The sequence below is a fragment of the Octopus bimaculoides genome, chromosome 7 (genome assembly GCF_046866305.1).
Source record: "Octopus bimaculoides isolate indiv1 chromosome 7, ASM4686630v1, whole genome shotgun sequence".
NCBI lineage: Eukaryota > Metazoa > Mollusca > Cephalopoda > Octopoda > Octopodidae > Octopus > Octopus bimaculoides.
Genome location: NC_142934.1, coordinates 20,767,759 through 20,780,258, shown reverse-complemented (window position 1 = coordinate 20,780,258; position 12,500 = coordinate 20,767,759). Strand labels below are relative to the sequence as shown.

Genomic DNA, 12,500 nt, shown 5'->3' with positions numbered 1-12,500 from the left:
GCTGATTGTATCCCTTCTCCAAAATGTACCCTTGTACCTAAGTGGGGAGTAGGACAGAATCAGTGGATTTTCTTACAAAACGCTTTATGGTGTTTAGTGGCTGTTTTATTTTATTTTATTTTATCTTATTTTATTCTACCTTTGTGTGTTTCAACCCTGCCGCAAGTGATTTTCCGGTTCATTCTCTCGGGCTCAAAAAATATAAAGCACTTGCAATGAACTGGAGTAGATAGATTTAACTAAACCTGTTCTTCTCAAACGTATGACCTTGTGTCTAGTTTGTTTTTCTGAATTGTAACAGAGAAGAGGCCTTGTCTTATCTCAGGGTACGACTATTTCCTATTTGAAAATCCTGGAAACACAATACAGAAATTATACCAAACTTGCCTATGTACTTATCTATCTTCATACATATTTAAATAAACACACGTACACACTCGCTCACACACACACCCAACACAGACACACATACAATTAAGTACTATAATTAAATACACATAAATACATCGTACATACATATCTAAGTACAAACTTATTCATACACATCAGAACTACGGGTATATATATATATATATATATATATATATATATGTGTGTGTGTGTGTGTGTGTGTGTGTGTGTGTGTGTGTACATGCATCTATATATATATATATATATATATGCATATATACATAATTTGAATACGTCCGAACTCATAATAGCTACGTGCGAAAATGAATGTATACATATATATGGTACATATATCTATATTTACATATATACATACTAATATGCACTTATATACGTGTGTTGCGTGTTTGAGTTAATGTGTGCGCGTGCACGCACACACACGCAAACACACTAATACACAAACACACAACGTATATAGTAGTCGTCATTTCAGTGAAAATATCTAACGATTTCCTAATATTTTTTACCGTGACAGTAATGAAAAACAGATATGAAAGCCTTTTTTTTTTCTTTCTAAGTTCAGTGTATGATGGAACGGCTTTGTTGTGTGAATTTCAATGAGGGAACCAGTTTCTTAGCTCTTCCTTTGTCGGACAACTTTAAAGAATATCATAAATACGCCAATATCAATAATATAATTAAATCCCACAAACGATTTCCTATTCGGTAACACCGCGATTTTTTCTTCTTTCATTTTGATCGTCTGCCTGTGAATAAGCGTCGTCTGCTCAATGAAAAATAAAATAAAATATAAAAACTATGCCGCCATTTCTGAAATATCAAACATGTACATCACATATCGGTTTTCTTCATAAATATGTATTTTCTCCTTTTTTTTCTTTTTATTCTTTTCTTTTAAAGAAGCTTTACCTTAAATATCTCTGATCAAAATAATATTGATCTCATTTAAGTAAATCCTAGTGATTTTGTATTTATTTCCTTACTTGGATCAATCCATTGAGTGTCACGAGACATGAAGCTAAGTTTAATAAAAGAAAACGTATTGTTGAGGCAACCAGCTCCAGTATATTTTTGTTATTTGCTTTGACACTAGAACAGTGCTCCGCAACCTTTTTTTCACTTGCGGTACACTTATATTCTTTCCAAAATTTGGTGGCACACCTGAACTAAAAATATAATAAAGTATTGGGGAATAAATCTTATTTAGGTACGCCTAGTATTGTCTCATACACCTAGCATCGTCTCGTGGCACACCAGTGTGCCGCGGCCTACCGGTTGCGGAGCACTGTTCTAGAATAATCTTTTTTAGGCGCAGGAGTGGCTGTGTGGTAAGTGGCTTGGTTACCAACCACATGGTTCCGTGGCATCTTGGGCAAGTGTCTTCTACTACAGCCTCGGGCCGACCAGAGCCTTGTGAGTGGATTTGGTAGACAGAAACTCAAAGAAGCCCATCGTATATATGTGTGTGTATATATATATATATATATATATATATATATATATATATATATATATATATATATATATATATATATATATATGTGTGTGTGTGTGTGTGTGTATGTGTATTTGTGTGTCTGTGTTTGTCCCCCCAGCATCGCTTGACAACCGATGCTGGTGTGTTTACGTCCTCTTAATTTAGCGGTTAGGCAAAAAGAGACCGATAGAATAAGTACTAGGCTTACAAAGAATAAGTCCTGGGGTCGATTTGCTCGACTAAAGGCGATGCTCCAGCATGGCCGCAGTCAAATGACTGAAACGAGTAAAAGAGTAAAAGAGTACTATAGATACAATGCCTGGAAGGGGACTTGTCAATTACATCAACCCCAGTGCTCAGTTGGTACTTAATTCCTCGACCTCGAAAGGATAAACAGCCAGGTCGACCTTCCTCAGCGGAATTTGCACTCAGAACGTATGTCCAGTGTACTAATTATACTACCAGGTCATAGAAAGGCACAGCAAGTGCTTTCTACTTTCGTTTTTCAAGTAGAATTTTATAGAGCGAAACTGTATGGAAGCCTATAAGAAGAACAATCATTCATGTGTTTGGGTTATGGATTTAATATATCAACCGGTTTAGCACAAAACAACGGGGACTAAAGACTTTTTAGTGGAGAGGAGACAATCGTATTACAAAATTTGGATCGGATATTCAGGATCTCTTCCTCTCTCCCTGTCCCCGCCCCCTTCAGCAGTTTTGGAGGAGCTGTAAAGAACCATTTCTCCTGTGACTGAGGCGCCAAGAAAGTTGTTAAACATCAGTAGCAGCAGCGGCAGTTTTGGATCACATCCTAAATGAACAAACATGCTTAGCGGCATCTCGTCCCGTCTTTAGGTTCTGAGTCCAAATTCCGCCGAGGTTGACTTTGCCTTTCATCCTTTCGGAGTCGATAAATTAAGGACCAGTGAAACACTTGAATCGATGTATTCGACTCAGCCTCCCGCGTAATTGCTGCCCTTGTGGTAAACTTTGAAACCATTATTATTAGAATTGTTAGTACGCTGCTACGTTCTGAGTTCAAAATCCGCCGAGGTCAACTTTGCCTTTCATCTTTTCGGGGTCGATAAATTAAGTACCAGCTTAGTACTGGTGTCGATGTAATCGACTTAACACCTACCCTCAAATTTCAGGCCTTGTGCTTATAGTAAAAATTATTATTATTATTATTATTATTATTATTATTATTATTATTATTATTATTATTATTATTATTATTATTATTATTATTATTATTATTATTATTATTATTTAAGACGGCCAGCTGGCAGAAGCGTTAGCACGCCAGGCGAAATGCTTAGCGGTATTTCGTCTGCATCTACGTTCTGAGTTCAAATTCCGCCGAGGCCGACGTTGCCTTTCATCATTTTGGGGTTGATAAAATAAGTATCAATTGAACACTGTGGGTCGATGGAATCGACTCATCCCCTCCCTCACAATTGTTGCCCTTGTGGAAAAATTCGAAACCATTATTATTATCATTATTATTATTATTAATCCTGCTAAGCTGTAGCAGCAGCAGCAGCAGCAGCGGTAGCAGCACCGAAAGCAATAACAACAACAAAAACAGTAGCAAAGACAACACTATCATGAAAACAACTTCAAGGCGAATGAAAGCAACAACAACGACAACAACAACAATAGTAAGGAGAAGGAGGAGGGGGAGGAGAAGAAGAAGAAGTAGAAGGAGGAGGAGGAACAGAAGAAGAAGAAGGAGGAGGAGGAGGAGGAGAAGTAGAAGTAGAAATAGAAGAAGGAGGAGGAGGAGGCGGAGAAGAAGAAGAAGAAGAAGAAATAGAAGGAGGAGGAGGAGGCGGAGGAAGAGGAGAAGAAGAAGAAGCAGAAGAAGAAGAAGAACAACAACAACAATTGTAACAGTAGCAAGAACAGCAGCAACACCACCACCACCACAACAACAACACTACTAATAACAATAGCTGCTGCGACAACAACAACAACAACAACACCAAGGATATCAACAATAACAACAACTGTAATCCAACAAACGCAACAGAACAATAACAACGACATGATAAGCAAGGTCAACAAGAAGAAGAAGAAGAAGGGCAAAAGCCAAACAAATAAGAGAGAAACCTCGTTTATTTCAAGAGGAACAAGATAACTGCATCATCGGAACTACCACCACCACCACCACCACCATTAATTCCACCGCAACCACCACTACCACTACCGCCACTACTACCACTACCACCACCACCACCACCACCACCATCACACCGCCGTCATCACAACCATCACCACCACCACCATCATCATCATCATCACACAGCCGCCGCCACCGCCGCCACCACCACCACCACCACCACCACCACCATCATCATCATCATCATCACACCGCCGTCATCACAACCATCACCACCACCACCACCACCACCACCACCACCATCATCATCATCACACCGCCGCCGCCACCGCCACCACCACCACCACCACCATCATCATCATCACACCGCCGTCATCACAACCATCACCACCACCACCACCACCACCACCACCATCATCATCATCATCATCATCATCATCATCACACCGCCGTCATCACAACCACTACCACCACCACCACCACCACCACCACCACCACCATCATCATCATCATCATCATCATCACACCGCCGTCATCACAACCACTACCACCACCACCACCACCACCACCACCACCATCATCATCATCATCATCATCATCACACCGCCGTCATCACAACCACTATCACCACCACCACCACCACCACCACCATCATCATCACACCGCCGCCGCCACCGCCACCACCACCACCATCATCACCACCACCACCACCACCGCCGCCGCCGTCAACAGTAGCAACAATAACACCACCACCACCACCACCGCCGCCGCCGTCAACAGTAGCAACAATAACACCACCACCACCACCACTGTAACTTCCACAACTACACCTATCATTTTAATACCATCACAAGTACTACAGCGGCTGCTGATACTACTACCGCTACTAAACAAACCACCACCACCATCACCACCACCACCACCACCACCACCACCACCACTACTACTACTACTACTACTACTACTACTACTAATAATAATAATAATAATAATAATAATGATGATGATGATGATAATAATAATGATAATACTGTCGCTGCTGCTGCATCAATACTGCGTATTGTTTATCTATGTGACCGACATATTTATTTCCTAAGTCTGTTTGTCCGGTAACCGTCTTGTAGGTTATGTCTTAAGTGTGTTTACATATCATGTAAATATACACATACGTACATTAATATATATATACTGGCAGAGTCGTTAGGACGCCGACTGAAATGCTTAGCGGAATTTCGTCTGCCGCTACGTTCTGAGTTCAAATTCCGCCGAGGTCGACTTTGCTTTTTATCCTCAAAATTTCCGGCCTTCTACCTAGACTAGACAAGAATCGTTCGCACGCCGACTGAAATGCTTAGTGGTATTTCGTCTGCCGTTATTTTGAGTTCAAATTCAGCCGAGGTCGACTTTGATTTTTATCTTTTCGGGGTCGATAAATTAAGTACCTGTTGCGTACCGGAGTCGATCTAATCGACTGGTCCCCTTCCCCAAAATTTCGGGCCTTGTGCCTAGAGTAGAAAAAAATCGTTAGCACGCCGACCGAAATGCTTAGCGGTATTTCGTCTGCCACTGCGTTCTGAGTTCAAATTCCGCCGAAGTCGACTTTGCCTTTCATCCTTTCGGGGTCGATAAATTAAGTACCAGTTACGCACTGGGGTCGATATAATCGACTTAATCCGTTTGTCTGTCCCCTCTGTGTGTAGCCCCTTGTGGGTAGTAAAGAAATAGGTATTTCGCCTGCCGCTACGTTCTGAGTTCAAATTCAGCCGAGGTCGACTTTGCCTTTAATCGACTTAATCCTTTTGTCGGTCCTTGTTTGTCCACTCTATCTTTAGCCTCCTGTAGGCAATAAATAAATATATTCTATTATATATACTGTAACTGCGCGCGCGTGTGTCTGTGTGTATGTGGGCGTGTATGTGTGTATGTATGTGTGTGTACGAGTGTGTGTATGTGTGTGTGTATTTGTGAAGTGCTTGTGTGTATATGTGTGTGTGTGTGTGCGTGTGTGCGTCTGTATGTGTGTGTGTGTGTGTGTGGCTTGTTAGTTCCTGAAGGTGTGTTGAGTTTATGGAGATTATTTGATTGCGCAGAAGGATTGAGTTCGTTGTGCATTATTTGTAAGAAGCAAACACACTCACATATGCATGCAATTACATACACACACATACATACACACACATACATACACGCATACAAATGTGTGTGTATGTATATTCATGTGTATATATATATGTATATATACATATATATACATATATATAAATATATATATTTATACACATGTGTATACACTCATGAAAACATACATATATACATACAAGCATACATACACACATACATATATCCATATGTATAATGGCATATATATATATATAAAAACAAAAGTAAATGAGTATATGCATATATACGTACAGGTATGTGCATACCGACATCCACCTGTATGTATAGGTGCATATCTGGGTACAGGACATTGCAAACAAACGTAGACGAGAACACACGAGCCACATAGAGAACATTCTACTTCATCAGCTACCCACGTTTTAACACCGGCGTTTCGACGAGCTTCGGGCAGGACGCAACGTTAAAACGGCTCGTCCCATGGATCGCAGATTAAATCTGTATACGCAAATTAAATCTAGCCATGGAGGAATGTAGTGGCGGACGAAAAACAAGACAGGAAAACAAACAGAAGGCTTTACGGCCAGACGAGAAAAAAAAAAATATATATATATATATATATATATATATATGTATATATATACATATATATACACACATATATATATATGTATATATATATAACTCTCTCTCTCTCTGTCTCTCTGTGTGTATATATATATATATAAAACTACCCACATATGTATGTATACGTATACGTATAAAGAAATACATATACTAATACGTATATATGTATATATTCGTATATACATACACATACACACAACCATATGCATATATATTTATAAAATAGCGTCACTTAGTTTAAAGGTTAATTATTTCCGTTTAATTAATTACCGTACAGAGTATATGTATGCATGTATATGTACGTATGTATTTATGTATATATTTATGTATATATTTATGCATATATTTATATTTATATATATGTATATATATATAATATAGATATATATGTATATGTATATATATATATATATATATATATATATATATATATATATATATATATATATACATATATATATATATATATATATATATATATATATATATATATACATATATATATATATATACATATATATACATATATATATATATATATTATATATATAAATATACATAAACATATACATATATATATGTATGTATATGTGTGTGTATTCATATATGTTTATACATATAAACAGGCCCATATATATATATATATATATATATATATATATATATATATATATATATATATATATATATATATATATATATATATATATATATATATATATTTATATATATATATATATATATATATATATATATATATATGAACAAGAACTCTTTTATGCTGGGTAAAATTACACAAAAAAATTAATTAGCATGTTGCAATTATCAACAATACAGCCACAAAAATTATTTCATTTAACTTTAAGAAAAAAAAAGACATTCGCTATAATTATTGTCTGTTTAGCAGACATCAGCCTGCATCCATATGCATACATCAGCAAATATTTTGTTTACCTATTTCTATAAACAAGAGTCCGTACTCACGTTTAAATTCACTGATCCGGGGGGCAGCTCTGACAGAAGAGACATACAATGAGGTCGAAACACAGCGATGTCTCAAAGCTTCCTTATGTCAACGAATCGCGTTTTTTATGAATGTCCATAGTCTGTCTGAATGAGGAGATGGTCTCCAATAATGAAGTACCACAGCAATTAGCATTATGCTAGAATCTATTAAGAACGTAACGGCAGACGAAATACCGCTAAGCATTTCGCCCGGTGTGCTAACGTTTCTTCCAGCTCGCTGCCTTATCGCTTTTGTTATCATATTTCTCTATTGAAATCCACTGCTTTTGTTTCAGTTAATTTTCAAAATAAGGAATGATTTATTAAGTATAACTTTGTCATTATTAAGCTGGTATTTGAAGTATAAATTGACTTCAAATTTTGGCACAAGACCAGCAGTTTTTGGGAAGAAGATAGGTTGATTAAATCGACCCCAGTGCTCAACTGGTGCTTATTTAGTCGACCCCGAAAGAATGAAAGGCAAAACCGACCTCGATGGAATTTGAACTCAGAACATAAAAGATGGGGGAAACGCCGCGAAACATTTTGGCCGGTGTGCTAACGGTTCTGCCAGCTCACCACCTTGATTGAAGCATAAATTGATTTCAAATTTTGACACAAGGCCAGCAATTTCGGGTCAAAAGGATGAAAAGCAAAGTCGACTACGGTGGAATTTGAACGCAAATTGTAAAGCCCGACGAAATGGACAAAGAGGACGTAGAGACGGACGAAGTGCCGCTAAGCATTTTAGCCGACGTGCTAACGATTGTTCCAGTACGCCACCTTATTTGAAGCATAAATCAGAAGGAAATTTTGATACATTCTCCAAGCATTTAGATTACTTTTAAACATGAAACTTGTGTCGTAGAATGAAGAGTGGTCTCAGGAGTTTTGGTATCAAAAGGGTTAAAATAGAAACTTAGCTGCGTTCGATATCAGCGAATTTACATCATCAGTTGACAAAATAAAAAATATTGGGTTTTTTTCCATCAGTCACCTGAAGTATCACAATGATAAATGGTGGCTTGAAAAAGCAACAAGATTCCAAATATGGTGCTATAAGGTTGTTATGATAATCCAATAGGATTACTCTTTTACTCTTTTACTTGTTTCAGTCATTTGACTGTAGCCATGCTGGAGCACCGCCTTTAGTCGAGCAAATCGTGCCCAGGACTTATTCTTTGTAAGCCTGGTACTTATTCTATCGGTCTCTTTTGCCGAACCGCTAAGTTATGGGTTAGGGTTAGGGTTGCTAATTTTGATCGATAGATAGCTAGCTGGCTAGCTAGCTAGCTAGCTAGCTAGATAGATAGATAGATACATACATACATACTTACATCTAAATATTTCTTCGAAAATCGAGGAGAAACCTTTAGCTTCTACACCCAGATTGTAAATTCCCATTTATACCAATAATAATTCAGTGGCAATCTGGAAACTTTAGAATTTTAGAAAAAGAAACAAGTACTTTACAAATTCAATCAGTAAGCGGAGCAGTAAAATTCTGTAAGACGTTCTTCAAGTTCTAAAAATTCTAAAAGAACTTCGTAATAAGTTATCAACAAAAATAAATAAATAAATAAATAAATAAATAAATAGATGTGTATATAGTATGAATGATTTTCCTTATTTATACTTAACTGAATATTCAAGTCTTGCCAAATACATAAGAATATGATTATCTCCCTGGTGTTAATTGTTTGCTATGGGATACCACATGTTTGAAGACATGGGACGTTTTTATTATCTACATTTCAATGATGGAGGTTTGTTATTTTCGTTAGAAACAAGCTCCTCCCTTGGAGAAGGGTTTTAAATGATTAAAATAAAATAAACATACAAAAATATTGTATATATATATATATATATATATATATATATATATATATATATATATATATATACATATGTATAAATATATATATATATATATATGTATGTATGTATTTACCATACATAGACATACATATACACACGCATACATATACATATACATACATATATATATATATATATATATATATATGCACATACATGTTCACACACATTCACATAGGCGCATATATATATATATACATACACATATACACATATATATACATACTTATATGCGTAGGCAACTGGCGAGATCCATTAGCCATGCCCAAAGTTCTATTTTTAAGAGCCTTAATTAAATATCGAAATATCCTTATTTCGATTCTATAGCTCCACTTCTAGCTCCCTATCATCTCTCAACCCTTTCCATCATCATCTAATCAAATATATTCTTCGCACTATTATCACATTTTATCTCGACTCTCGTCTTTAAATACATCAAACACCAGATTACCGCCCTTTTCTTTCTGCCATCTTGCCTGTCTTCTCAAGAAATGGATGAGCAGACGACAGATATAAGTGACTAATTTGCCATTAATTCTTGTGTTTTTTATTTAAATTTCATTTACTTGTATTTCTCATTTTCTACTCTTATTTCTTTTTTCAATTATTTTTCTTAACCACATCTAATTGACGCATTTTGATTGAGTTTCAATGACGCTATCTGTTCTATAGTTTCACTTATCTATCTGTCTATCTATCTATCTCTCCCCTACCCCTCTATCTCTCTCTACACACAAATATATATATATCTGTCTTTCTACTTAGCTATCTCATTGTCAGTCTCGCTGGAAACGACGGATAAATTTATATTTTCCTTACAGGTGTGTCCTCACTCAAACGACCTATATGGTTACAGACACACAAGTTCCATATCGGTATATACGTGCATCTATACAAGTTCCATATCTGTATGTATGTGCATCCGTATACATATATATATGTGCATCTATACATACATACATACAAACATACATATACGCACACAGAAAGACATCCATAACTGTAAATTCATTCTCGTTTAACAGTCACGATCCTACTGCAGGGTCTTTCGACAATTGCTTTCCATTTGAAGCTTCTTGTTGGCATTTCAGAGACGGTAACTCCTCAAAAGACTACATTTACACATGTGTGTATATGCATATATATATATATATATATATATATATATATATATATATATATATATATATATATATACGTATATGTATGTATTTGTATATGTGTGTGTGTGTGTGTGTGTGTGTGTGTGTGTGTGTGTGTGTGTGTGTGTGTGGATGTGTGTCCCCACATTTATGTATAGTCTTTTATAGATACAAGTTGTACTAAAAGTAGTAAATACACGGACGAATAAGCTGAGATAGTAAGGCAGTGACAGACGAATAAACATACATACAACCACAGGCAATAGGAACTCATCAGTCCCTCTATTTTGATGTATGCATGTGTGAGTGCATATATATATGTATATATATTACGCGCACACACATATATATTAGGCACACACACACTTATGTGCATCAAACGTGTGTATTAGAGCGTGAAAGCACTCAAGATGTATAGTCTACGATAAGCAGATGTGTACAGAAAATTGTAAACAGAAGCAGGAAACAGTCTTCTGTTTGTTGTCTGCTTCTGATATACTTCCGGAATATTGGGTCTCAAAGACATGTAAACACGTCTATACTTGAATTAATTTGAAGGTCGCAAGGTCGACAAATGCACGTTTTCAATTATGTATCTCTAAAATAATCCTGTATAAATATAGGCACAAGGCCTGAAACATGTGAAGAAGAGGTTTATTGATTGCATCGACACCAGTGTTCAACTGGCATTTTTTTCATCGACCCCGAGAGGATGAAATGTGTAAAATCAACTAGGTGGAATTTGAACTCAGAACTTAAAAACAGACGTAATGCCGCTAAGCATTTTTTTTCCGGCGTGCAAGCGATTCTGCCAGCTCGCCGACTTATGATAACTCTAATATCCTTTCTACGGGAAGAACAAGGTCTTAAATTTAGGGAAAGTGATTAAGTCGACTACATCGACTCCAGTGCGTAACATGTACTTAATCCATCGATTCTGAAAGCATAAAAGACAAAGTCAACCTCGGCGGAATATGAACTCAGAACATAGCGACAAGCGAAATACCGCTAAGCATTTCGACCAGCGTGCTAACGATTCTGCCAGCTCACCGCCTTATAATATTCATAATAGAATAACCAGACTTTATGCTAAAGAATTTTGATTCTCTAAATGCATGAGTCCGTGTTCGATCCGACTATGTGACACTTAATGAGCTAAGCTAAGCAGTGTTGTGCAGGCACTATGCGAATGCCCATCATAGAAATATATATATGTGCATATATGCATATGTGTGTGTGTATGTGTATGTGCGCGCGTATGTTCATATGTGTATATGAGCGTCTGTGGGCATATATATATATATATATATATATGTGTGTGTGTGTATATATATGTATATGTATATATGTATATGATTTGGAGTACCCAACTGCCGTAAATTTTGTCCCTCGGATTACTGTTCCTGTTGGATCACGCCTTTCCTGCACCTTGATTATATATATATATATATATATATATATATATATATATATATATATATATATATATATATATATATATATATATATACATACATACATGTATGTATGTATGTATGCATGTATGTATGTACGTATGTATGGATGTATATACATGTTTCCAGTTCAATGTCACCGACTTCGTCTTAGCACGTAATCTATTGAGTAGCCGATAGAATACACCAACCCCTTTGTCGCTTTCCGTAACTGTTTTTGACTTCAGCCTTTCCCACCAAAATTTGCACGATTTTTAAATGCC

General features: G+C 36.5%; 1 long non-coding RNA gene across 2 annotated transcripts in view; it reads right to left on the bottom strand.

Annotated features, from left to right (window-relative positions):
• Positions 1 to 12,500, bottom strand: part of LOC128248332 (uncharacterized) — an 89,369-nt gene that overhangs the window by 14,137 nt on the left and 62,732 nt on the right. The gene's annotated exons all lie outside the window — the stretch shown is intronic.